At 38.6% G+C, this 11,796-nt stretch overlaps 1 protein-coding gene across 1 annotated transcript in view; it reads left to right on the top strand.

Annotated features, from left to right (window-relative positions):
- Positions 1–2,213: 2,213 nt before the first annotated feature.
- Ddr (discoidin domain-containing receptor 2) overlaps positions 2,214–11,796 on the top strand; it is a 110,951-nt gene continuing 101,368 nt past the window's right edge. The window contains exon 1 of the mRNA XM_046611740.1: positions 2,214–2,546. The gene's annotated coding sequence lies outside the window, so the exon portion shown is untranslated. The remainder of the gene's footprint in view (positions 2,547–11,796) is intronic.

The raw sequence follows: 11,796 nt of genomic DNA, 5'->3' as shown, positions 1-11,796 counted from the left end.
AAAAATTGTGAAAATTGAAGGAATAATTCATTTCCGAGAAAGTTACTCCTCTACACGTATACACGTTTCACATAAATTATAAGTTTTCGGGCTCGCTGATTACGAATCTAAAAGCCTATTCAAAAAAATCAAGATGGCGGATCCAATACGGCGGACGAAAATTTCAAAACCGATCGACTCCGGAGAATAAATTCTGTCCAGGGATTTTTGAGGCCGCTGATTACAAATCTGTCACCAGATTTTGAAAATTCGGTATGGAGAATCGAATCAGTGTCCCGGAAAACCTCTGCATAGAGTTTTTTTACCGGATTCGATGAAATTTGAAATTTTCTTTCGCCATATTGGATTCGCCATCTTAAATTTTGAAAACTTAATTTCCGATTCGTAATCAGCAAACCTCTGAATCATGGAATGCTATTCTGTTATAAAAGCTGACTCAGCACAATAATGTGTGACTCAAAGGGTTAATCTAATCAATTTCTTCTGTGAGGCGCGCCTCCATTATGAAATACTCTGCTCAGTGTCCCGGGCAAAATGTCAAACTGGTATAAAAAACATGTCAAGTTTCGATATTATTAGTTACTCGAAAAATGTCAACTAAAAAATTTATACCCTTGTCGATATTCCGACCTGCAAACTGTCGGAGACATTGCGAGTTAATAAATGACGCGTGTACTGTTCGGCATTAATTATTCACAAGAGTTCGGATGTATGTATATTGCCGTTTTTAGATGGTTCAAAATGTGCTCGAGCGAGTGAAACCCTAATTGATTATAGCCTAATATTGCTCTATCGTCGGCAAAAAATATCTTCGTCATACATTTTATATTCCGCTGTAAAAAGTTGTCAGACAACAAAAAAAATTTTCGTTTTCCTCAAATATATTTGATGAAACTTCAACATGTATATTCTCGGTAAAAACTGCACGCAGTTAGTCGGAATTGATTTTTTTTCTTCTCCCATGCAACTTACGCGTATTTCGTATATAATAATAAGAAAACCTGAAATGAAATTCGATCCACTAATTCGTAAAGTTCGAAAATTTTAAATGAAATCTGAAGTCGGGGTAAAAGTATTTTTCGAATTATAGTTCATACTTGAAACTTGTGATTTATTGATTCTTCAAGTGAATCTGACATTGAATTGAATATACATATATTTGTACCTGTAACCGGAAGATCTAGTATCTTTTTTTAGAATTTGATATTGGTGTGGCGATAAATTGATGTCACGATCTTATTCAGCTAAAAGATTACTGATAATGTAGTACTGACAATTGCTATCGCACAAAATGATTAGTTACTCGTACCTCCTTTTGTTGCAATTTTAACAATACTCAAACAGTTGTTCTGCCGATACTTATTTTACTAAAACTTTCTAGCGACTGTAACAAACAACATTTTTTTACTGCTTGGATACCGAATCGAGATTGTTTTTGGGACGGGGTTGAAATTCTAATTTTTCTGGTGGTGAAACTTGAAGGAAAGAGATCAAACTTTCACGGAACATCAAAGTTTCGAATGGTTCGAAACCTGACGCTCAAAGTTCCGAAATGGGAAAATGAGAAGATTTAAAAATCTGAAGCATCGAAATTCGGAATGATCGAAAATTTTCAGTTCCGTGAATTTCTGACTCGGTGAAATTTCACCACTTTGATCTTTCTTTGCTTTAGATTTTCGATATTTTTACATTCGGAATCCTCGTCGTTCCGATTTTCGGTTTTTCTCTATTTTTTCACACCCACTCGTCGAGTAAGCCACAATGTCTGAGTATATTTTAATTTCCGGAATTCCGCCCCATCGAAACTTTATTTTTCGTAATTTTGCTCTGAACTTCGCTCCATTGTAAGTTGAATTTTCGTAACCTTGCATTTCCTAACTTCAAGCCGTGGATTTTCCGACCATCCGAAACCTCGTCGTATCTTCAAAGTTCGATTCCTTCACTCCAAGTCTCGCCACCGAATAATCCAGAATCAATCAAAATCCGAATTTCAACCCCGCCCCATCGTTTTTCAAATCTCCAAAATCGGCCGCACCGATTATCGCGGTCAATTAAAACGCCGGGTCGTAAACGCGTTGCGGTCGGGGAGCGCAGCGCGTGGAACGTCGACTAAAATCGCAGGTGCGCAAGACCGGAAGATCGTCCGACGGCCCGAGGGAGAAAAAGCTCGACGGCGCGTCGCGACGCTCAGTCTTGCGCGAAGCCCGCTCGTGAGAAGAGCGTCGGCATCGAACGGACGCAGCGCGAAGCGACATCTCGAGTCGAGTCCGAAGCTCCGCGTATCACGGGGCGGGAATTTAAATGACCGTCGCGTAAACTTTCCCGCCAAGTGCCGCGAAAAGTCGTAAATTAAAAGCTGATTGATTTCCAATCGATCCGTAATCGGCGGACCGTCGCTCGTGTTTTCTTTTTTTCAGTGAATAATTGTGCGAGTTTGTCTTCGTTGTTCCGAGTCATCGAAGAGCCTCGATGTGAATCAAACCCTGGGAATTTATACAACGCAACCTCCTTTTCAACCCGGAAAATCATCCCCTACATTCGACTTGGTGAGTTTTTAAATCACTCGGATATTCTTACAGCATGGAATGTTTTCCGTGCAGGTGAAAATCGATTATTTATAACGGTACAAGTTTCGAATCGAGCTTCTAGAATTTTCCTTCTCTTCAATCCTCGACGTGATTTTCCGATATTTCGTTGTCTGTCTGTCTGTTATCTTCTTCTTCTTCTTTTTTTTTTTCGTGACAATCGCTTGCCGCGTATGGGCAACGTTTCAAATCCTCAACGTTATTCCCCGAGGATCATCCTCCGAAATTCCTCTTTTGTTTTCGTGAATCAGAAATCATCCCCCACCTTCCCAAATCCGCACATGTTACGGGCATAAGATCCGGCTTTTCAATCAACTATAAACGAAGGAAGAAATTCGGCGTGCTTTCGAGCCCCGTAGAAACAGTGATAATAATAAAGTGAAATCCTCGTTTTTCGTCACATTTACGACGTAGTTGAAAATTTTGGCTTCGGAATATCCGCGCGCATGCGCAACGGTTGAATTCGCTTCGCCACTTCTTTCCGTAGCCGTTTATGACCACTGCCTGTCCTACGTTTGCGTTACGCGCAAGTCGGTTATATGTATACATATGTATATAATAAACGCGGTCCTCCGTGTAGTTCTATTCAAATGTTTACCAATCTACTTTTATCGTCGGGCCAATTCTGCTCCCAGCGGTCCAACATTTTGCAATATTGAATTTCCACCCCCATCCCCTTTCCTACCTCCCTTCCTTCGTCCCTAGCCTCGGTTTATTATAGCTTTGTGCATATAACGCCGCGTACTCGGTTGATGGCCGGCAGGCATGTAAACGTGTGCATGGATCGCCCGAATCTCTGAACGACCGTTTGGTGCAGCGCAAACTGCGATGGACGATATTAACACCCTCGAAACGTAGGCGACTTACACCCCTTTTCGGCAATTGTATGCCGAACCATTTTCAACTTCTCGTTTCTTTGTTTTCAGAGAAAAAAATAGGAAGTTATTTTAATCACCCCCAAAAATGAAAGGTTGAGTTTTTACGAGATGTCCACGTTTTGTATGTCGTTACTTTTTTTTTTATTTTGTCGGACGATATTTAGAGAACGAGTCACCGGGTTTCAACGATTTTGGTCTCAATCGACGCGGCTTTTACAAACTCAGAACCGATTGCATTTTCGGTTCGATCGGTTCGGCACTTTTCCAATTATTTAAGTAACGAAATTTGAAAAAATCAAATGAAAATGAAGATATCTTTAGAATGGATTAATGGATTTGAATGAAAATTGGTACCGTCAGATTTTCTTAGGTCACTAATCACGAATCTGAGGTCAGATTTGCAAAATTTTAATTTGGCGTATTCGATGAGCTGAAAAAAAAAAAAAAACTAAAAACATTTGGATTTTGATTAAAATTGTTACTCGTCGGTTTATTGGGTGGCTGATCACGAATCTGAAGTCAAATTGCTAAATACAAAATGGCGATTCAACATGATTGAAAAAAATCTAAAAATATTCTGATTTTCGTAGAAATTCGTAGACGGAGGTTTTTTGGGTCACCGATAACGAATCCAAGCTCAGACTTTCAAAATTTGTAACGGTGTATCCGTTATACTGGTTCACAATGAAAAAATAGTCACATTGTATTGTAATACGGTATCTGAGAGCTTTAAAATCGTCAATCACGAGTCCGAAGCTGTAGTTCGAAATTCGATTTGGATGTTATTCATTTTTTTTTCTCTATTAACTTGGAACCTTCAATGCGAGAACGGAAAGTTCGACGACTCTCTCTCGTGGTCATTCTAAAGCCGCTTGTTTTTCTCAAGACTGAAATTCAACCCCTAGAATTTCGATTCGAAATTGGCTGATTTTACGATAAATTCAAAAAATACACAAGTCTTTAAATTTCATTCCGATCCGGAAGAAAGAAAAGAAATCCAAACAATTTTATACACGTCTGTAATTGATCGAGTCACTTTTCCTTGCAGGAGAAAAGTGAAGAAAAAAATAAAACTACGCAATCCTCCCATCTTTCCTCTACCTACACGTACAATATGCACACATGTGTATCACACACGAAACTCGTTCAAAAAATCATCGATGCCCTCGGCGCAATTATTCTGACGATAAATGTTTAAATTTACTCAACAACCCGAATCCGCAATTACGAGTTTGGTGAAACTTCACTAACTCAGGGAAAATCCGAACGTGTACTTCGATATTTTTAAATCTCAGTATTATCGAAAAACGGAGAATGAAACACATCTGTACGGATATACTTGTTATTAATAACCGCACGAAGCTCCGCAGGGTAAAAATTCAATTATCTCCAAAAATGGGTTACACGAATTCACCTCTGTGTTTTTCATACGTGAATGTGTACGTGTATACCTTATGTATTACACCCACTAAGTGCCAAGAAAATAAAATTAAATTAAATAAATTGTTCACACGTGACTTAAGCTCCTGTATAAATTCTTGTTCCCTCTTTCGTCTTACTTTCTGCTCATTTTCTTTTTTTTTTTTTTGTGTTTGTTTCTTCTAATTCTCTTTTCGTACACTCACAGATTTAGGAAACAAAAATCTCCCAGTAATACGTAAACGAAAGTTGGGATGACCTTGATTTTATATTCAACGTTGAAAAGTTGCCAACCTGATGTTATGCGTATAAGTACCGGAAGTATCGGGAGGCGTAAGTGAATCTCTGGTGTACGGATATCGGAATCGATGATTCACAGGCCTGTGCATAATTCTCTTTGAAAGTATATAACGAGCTTCAGCGACGGAATTGCGAATAAGGTCAGATCGAGACCGAAACTTACGACGCGATCTTGTTATATATAGTGAAATCAGAGAAGTTAATGTTCGGAAATTAGCTGCAGGACTTTTTATGCACGGAAAGAGAAATTATGTAGATTTTACATCTCCTATGGTGAATATATGAATATATGAATATACAGTTCTTATTTACGGTGTTAACGAATTTTTTTCACCCCACCCCCCAAAACAATTTCAAATAATTTAAAAACATTTGCTTTATTTTTTTCAAATTTTCACCTCAACTTTAAGATAGTTTAGTTTCTGATCGAATATTTTCACAGAAATGACATAGGGATAAAATTTTTTTTTTTAATCATATATTTTATTGCACGAGCAATGATATTCCGAACAATCTGTAATTTTTTCCAACATCATTACTCTTGCAATAAAATATATACTGAGAAGAGCAATTTTTTTGAAAATTGAAAACTCTTCCACACATTCATCGCAGGAGATGTAAAATCAACGTTACATTATTTTTCGTGCGTGAAGCCTGAAGGCTTAAAACTGTGGACTTATACGAAAATTGTAAAGAAGGAACAACAAGCCGGAGGCATTAATTTCGTTAAACACAGTCGAGGCAGCGACGCCATGCATTCGATGAATAATCGTTCTTGATCCCCTTTTTTATCCCCTGCAAACAAGCGTAAATCTCAGTGTCCTGAAATATGCAATACCTTGTGTAACCGGGGATATTTTGTTGGCAATAACACGGATTTACGTGCTGCAAGCTCCTCGGACTTTCTTTTTCTCCGAAAGCTCGCGTGGAGTGAACAAAGCTCGTATTGTCAAATTCCAAGTCCCTTGTTTTAGGTTTTTAAAAAAAAAGACGATTTTCAAACATTATTTCCTCTATAATCGTTTTTTCGATGATTCTTTCTTGTAACAAGTTTTTTTTTTTTATCTTTCTCAACAAACAAAAGTTCAAAATACGTATTTACATGTGATATTTTTATCCGTCGTTTTGCGACAGTCTAAATTAAAAGAAAATTGCAGCGTTACTTTTAAGGATCAGGCCCGAATAATGTGTTCGTTTATTTATTTTACGCCATGTTTTGAAAGAATGTTTTGTAAAAGGTGATAAACATGGGTGGTATCGAATCATCGACAAGTTGTGATTATTTTCTTTTATTCCCGACTCAATCGTCGGGTTAAGTTTTTTTTCCCTGAAACACATTTGCGGGAAATAATGAGATCATATTTCCCGCAAATCGAAATAAGCGGGAAATATGAACCCGATTTGAAAGTCCCGCGTTGAGTCGGAAATAAAGTCCTGTACGTAACGCAGGAATAAAAGGCGAGTTTACTCCCTTGTTATATAATGTACTACGAACGGAAAAGAAGAGGGAAAAATTGGCTCCTTTTTTCCCTTGATTCGCACAAGTGAACCTCCCCTCACACCAATTTTCCCAACATCATCCCGACGCCCTGATTCGTCCTAATTCGCAATAAATCAACGTCGTCCCACTCATACATCCAATTTCACCGCGACGTTGTGTCACGGCTAATTCATCTTCCGAGTGCCAAACCGGAAGTGGTGAAAATCGGTACTCCAGTCAATTTCTCCGCCCTTGTTCTGGCCTCGTAGCTGATCTGCAGACACTGTAAGACCAGCTCTCGCTAGCAATTAAACGGCTTCTCATTTGGCTCGAATTACATCGGCGAGAATTGCTCGGGAATTGCTTCTCGAGCTTTTGAAGTCCTTGAAACGAGAGAATTAGCGGATCATCGATTCGCGATAATTTCGTGTTCTAATTCGTAGCTCGATTTCTCGCGAATAAACTTCGCCGAAAACCGAAGGGGCGAGGTTGAGATTCCGAATTTGAAAAGTTAGAAAAGCGCCAAATTCCGAAATTATTTGAGGACGAAATTCGAAGTGAAGAAATCAAACTTTGTCGAAACATTAAAGTTCCGAAAGGACAAAATGTCGAAATGGCGTAACTCCGACAGGTCAAAGTTCCAAAAAAGTGAAAAAGAGAAAAATTAAAAATCTGACACATTGAAATTCCGAATTTCCGAAGATTTTTAGTTCCGTGAATTTCTGGCTCGGTGAAATTTCACCACTTTGATCTTTCTTTGTTTTAGATTCTCGATATTTTTATGTTCGAAATCCTGGTCATTCTGATTTTCGTTTTTTCTGATTTTTTACACCCACTCGTCGAATTTTTCAAATTCGTAAGCTCAACCCCACGCCAAACTGAATCTTTTCTCTCTTCCATTCATTCTTTCTTTATTTATTTCTCTTTCATCGTTCCAAATCTGGCTTCGTGCAGCTCTTTTACCGCTGTGTATAAACATACATTATGCACATGCGTACGTACATGCATGTGTGTTATTTATGCATCCGACTACGTTTCTTGGAATATGTGTGTATTTTTTTTATTTTTCTCCTTTTTTTTCTTTCTCTCCTTCTTTCACTCGTGTTTTCACCTCCGTTTTAGGTTTATATAAAGATATACAGACGCGTTTGCAGGGTCCAATTTTTCTGCAACTTTTTATCCCGCTGCCATCACCGCATGGCGGAGAAGTTTATTTTCAACCTCATGCAAGCTCCCTCAGAGCCTAACCACAAATATTCATTTCTTTTTCACCGTTGCTCATTTGATGAGCTTCATTTTCGGCGTCTTTTACCGCGGATTGCAGCTTCGAATATTTCAGCTCTCCGTATATTCTCCTCTCAAGATCCATACGCAAATGTCTGCTAATTAGATTGAAGAACAAAGAAAAAGAAAAAAAAAAAGAAAAGAAAATAAATGGAACAAAAAAGAAAGAAAGAAATAAAGAGAAAGACAAACACCCTTGGATTACATATTCCAGACTTTAAGGTGATTCGAGTCTCCTTTGATACATACATACATACATACATAAATGGGTAAATAATAATTAATTTTCACTGATCCAGAGTAACAATTAGCGAAAGCTTAAACGTCAAGAGTATCCGATGACCCCTGGTTGATAAACGACGATATATACGCAGGCTTGTATGAAATTATGTTCGTGTAAATATATACATACACATATATACATATATATGTATGTATATATATATATATACATGCACAGACGTGTACATGAGTATAATTATAATTTGAACTCGTTATTAATAGATACGTAGCACGCTCGATTATAATTGCATAGCGCGGACCTAACGAACTCGAATAGGGTGTTCAATTAAATGTTACTTAGCGAGACTCTTCGCCCTCAACCTCGCTAATCACCGCCAACTCTTCATCCCTCTCTCTTCCGCTACCTTTTGCCAATTTTATCCCGCTCCCTCTCTCTCTCTCTCTCTCTCTGTATCCGTAAACCTTCCAATGAAATCGTTTACCACCGTCAGCGGAACCTGTTACCCATATATGCGTAAGTGTGTATGTATGTATGTATATCTGCGGTAAAACATAACCCCCGTAACTGATCCATCGGAAACATGGGAAGAGGGATGACGACATGCGAGCTTGATGATCGCAGGTGTCTTGTTAATCATTTCAGTCACGCGTTATTGTGCCGAGTCAACTTTTATAACGAGATTCTACGGTTTTTGATCTCGCTGATTACGAGTATCTGAGATCGGGTTTCGAGTATTCAAGATGGCGCGGATGCAGCATGGTGGACGAAAATTTCAAATTTGATCCAATACGATCAATAAACTCTACGCAGTGGTTTCCGGTGTCGCTGATTCGATTCTCCGCATAGAATTTTCAAAATCTTGCGACAGATTCGTAATCAGCGGCCCCAAAAATCCCTGGACAGAGTTTATTCTCCGTAGTCGATCGGTTTTGAAATTTTTATCCGCCGTATTGGATCCGCCATCTTGATTTTTTTCAAACACGCTTTCAGATTCGCAATCAGTGAGCCCAAAAATTTATGATTCGTATAAAACATGTATATACGCGTAGAGGAGTAACTTTTTCGAAAATTGAATTATTCCTTCGATTTTCAACATTTTTAATACACTTGAGCACGTTTGTTTTATTCTTAGATAATAATAATAATAATAAACGACGTTTTACGTTACGCCAATCTCGGCTGATGTATCTATCATAGGAAAATTACACATAACTGTGATTGTACGTATGGTTGAATATAGCTGTATCGATGGTTCGACACCGTGAAAAAAAAAAAAAAACAAAAGAAAAATAAAAAAAAAAGCAGCAAAATCACAAAGTGGAAATACTGGTGATTTTTCTCCTCGTGCGGTACGTCATGTCGAATACATGCAATGCACCCACCATGCGGAATATTATATAAGCGAGTCACGAACGAGTTTAAACGCCGTGAGAGTTGTGTTTTCAACCAGCTCGCTCCACCTTTCTCCCTCTCCCTCTCTCTCTCTCTCTCTCTCTCTCTCTCTTTTCCTCTCTATACCTACATATATTATACAAACATATTATATGAACGCAACGATATTCCTCTCCCATTGAAATTTTCACCGATAAACTTTTGGCGTTTTATTGGTTTTTCTTTACATATATATATATATATATATATTACTTTTATATATATATATTTTTTTTTTCCAGTTTTTATTTGTTCACCTTGACAAAAGATATTTAAACCTGTCTCTAGTTCGCGTGTGTATTTTTTACTTACTTACATTTCTTCGTCCTTTCTATTTCCATACCACCCATACACACGTTTCGCTTTGTTGTTAAGTATTGAAATTATATACAGGGTATATCATAGTTTGCACAATTTTGTTACATGTGGGCAGATTGCAATACGTGCAACGTTTATAATGTGATTTTGGGGCGAATTTACAGACTATACACTATACACATATATGTATGCATGTATTAAGGTGTTCCATGAAAAAAATTTTACGCACGTTTAAAAAATGTCACATACACTGAGAAAAATTTCATTTGTTACAGTAACTGGAAAAAGTGAATGTAACAGGTGTCGTTAAAAAAATTGTTTAAATATTGTTGGAATGACGAAAAACGAAATACGCGTAAACATTTTGCGATATCGTCGATCCTTTTTTGGTTGTTGCAACGAAAATCAGTTTCTGAGGTTTACTCTACTTTGTTAGTTAAACAAGGCTTCAACGTCAATTTATCGTTGCACAAGCGTTAAATTTTCGCAACGGTTGCAAGAAAATCTAGCAACAGCGATCGTAATGACAAAGAATAGCAACGGATACCAGACTTTCCGGTAACGGCTAAAAAACTAATTTTCATTTTCTACCTGGAACAATATTTTTCGATCGTGGTAAAAAATGAAAATAGCTAAGGACCATTCATATATTAATGTACCTTGCTCAACCAGCCTATATCATTATTATACGCATTACACGTGAGGAATTTCTCGCGAATGGAATATTCCGCGAGTTGTTCTTACTCAGTCGTGGCGTTACACATCCCTTGAACCTACACCCTTAAACCACACAGCAGTATATTGGAATATCACAGGGTGTTTCTCTCACGGCGTGTTCGGCGCGCATATCAATCCGCAAGTCGTTGGTATTTAGCGTAACTATATTGAATTTGCATTATATATATATATATATAAGTGTATGTATATAATCGCGGGGGATGCGCGAGGAAGAATTTTCCAATAGCGACACGTCAATGAGTGGGTGAGACAGAGAGAGAGAGAGAGAGAGAGAGACAGGAATTTTCACCCCCCATAGAGAGAGAGCTCGACTAAACCTCGGCTGTATGTAAGGGATGTATACGTAGATGTACGGAAACCGCGAAGAATGTCTTGTTCCAGTATCTGGTGCAGGAACCCGCGAATCTCTCGAGTGTCTCCTCTCACCCTCCCCTCACCCACCCCTTGTGTTCAATGTCACCTCGTCGTGTCTTTGGGGGAGTGAATACTCACGGTTCGAAAAACCCCTTGCTTATAAGCTTCCTCTGCCGAGAAAAATATCGCGGAATTTCACCTATTCCAATATTCACAGACATAAGCGCGACGAGCCCGGAGCTGTCTCTCTCTCTCCTTCTCTCTCTCTCTGTCTATCTTCCCGCGTTTCCATCCCTCTCGCACCCTTCGACACCGGGCAGTTCTCTCGTTCCCGCGATCTTATTCCTCCGGGATGTTTTCATTATTGGACCGGTTCCCGGACCGAAAAAAAAAACCATTCCACCAGTCGGTGAACTTCACACTCTTTTATCAACAGCTCTGTGTCACTGGGTCGATCGGACCCCTTTCTCCAGCCCCCCCCCCCCCCCCCCCCCCGCCCCTCCACCGCATTCCCAGATCTCGCGGTTCCTGTTTTCATATTTGTTTTTTTCTTTTTTTTTTTGTACGTGCTTTTCTCTCGCTCTCTCTCTATCTACCCATCTATATCTATCTTTGAGATAATTTAAAATTCAAACTTTACACATGTATCAGCTGTAATTGTAGCCGTACGTTTGAAATTTTCGGGGGTTGAGTAATTTTTGTACTTTGTATTTTTCTACTTTTTTATTCTCTTATTTCAATTCTTTCAAGTCTCATCTCGTCAAC

This window comes from Neodiprion pinetum, chromosome 2 (genome assembly GCF_021155775.2).
Source record: "Neodiprion pinetum isolate iyNeoPine1 chromosome 2, iyNeoPine1.2, whole genome shotgun sequence".
Taxonomy (NCBI): Eukaryota; Metazoa; Arthropoda; class Insecta; order Hymenoptera; family Diprionidae; genus Neodiprion; species Neodiprion pinetum.
This window is presented reverse-complemented; position numbering and strand designations above follow the sequence as displayed.